Source organism: Brassica oleracea, chromosome C9 (genome assembly GCF_000695525.1).
Source record: "Brassica oleracea var. oleracea cultivar TO1000 chromosome C9, BOL, whole genome shotgun sequence".
Taxonomy (NCBI): Eukaryota; Viridiplantae; Streptophyta; class Magnoliopsida; order Brassicales; family Brassicaceae; genus Brassica; species Brassica oleracea.
Window position 1 is genome coordinate 621,119 of NC_027756.1, and position 908 is coordinate 622,026.

Consider the following 908-nt stretch of genomic DNA (forward strand, 5'->3'; position numbering starts at 1 on the left):
AGAATATGGTTAGAAATTTTAAAACAACACTAAAGATTATAGGCTTCTGTATATAAAATATTTACCAAAAACTAAATATTTTCGTAGGGTGTTAACACATAGATTTTGAGAAAATTTCAAAAATATAATAATATTGTTTTAATGCATAGTTGCATCCTGCACTAATATATGATGATGTTTAAAGAGTTTTGGAGCCTTTGTTGTCTCCATTTCTCTAGAGAATAGTGATTTTATAATGGTTAGTCTACTAATTTAGGAAGTATATGAAGTTTTACTAAATTAATTTATAAAAAAAATTGAACGATGCTCATTTACAATGAGAAGAGCTTAGAATACATTAATAAAAATGTAGAATATGGTTAGAAATTTTAAAACAACACTAAAGATTATAGGCTTCAGTATATAAAACATTTACTAAAAACTCAATTTTTTCGTAAGGGTTAACACATAGATTTTGAGAAAAATTCAAAAAATATAACAATATTGCTTTAATACATAGTTGCCTGATATACAAATATATAATAATGTTCAAAGAGGTTTGGAGCCTTTGTTGTCTCCATCTTTCAAGAAAATAGTGATTTTATAGTGGTTATTTCCATCGATTTAGTAAGTATTATGAAATTTTACTAAATTAATTGATAAAAAAATTATAAAGATTCTCATATTCCATGAAAAAGAGCTTAAAATACATTAATACAAATGAGAACATGGAGAAATTTTAAAACAGAACCAAAAATTATAGGCTTCAGTATATAAAACATTTACTAAAAACTCAATTTTTTCGTAAGGGTTAACACATAGATTTTGAGAAAAATTCAAAAAATATAACAATATTGCTTTAATACATAGTTGCCTGATATACAAATATATAATAATGTTCAAAGAGGTTTGGAGCCTTTGTTGTCTCC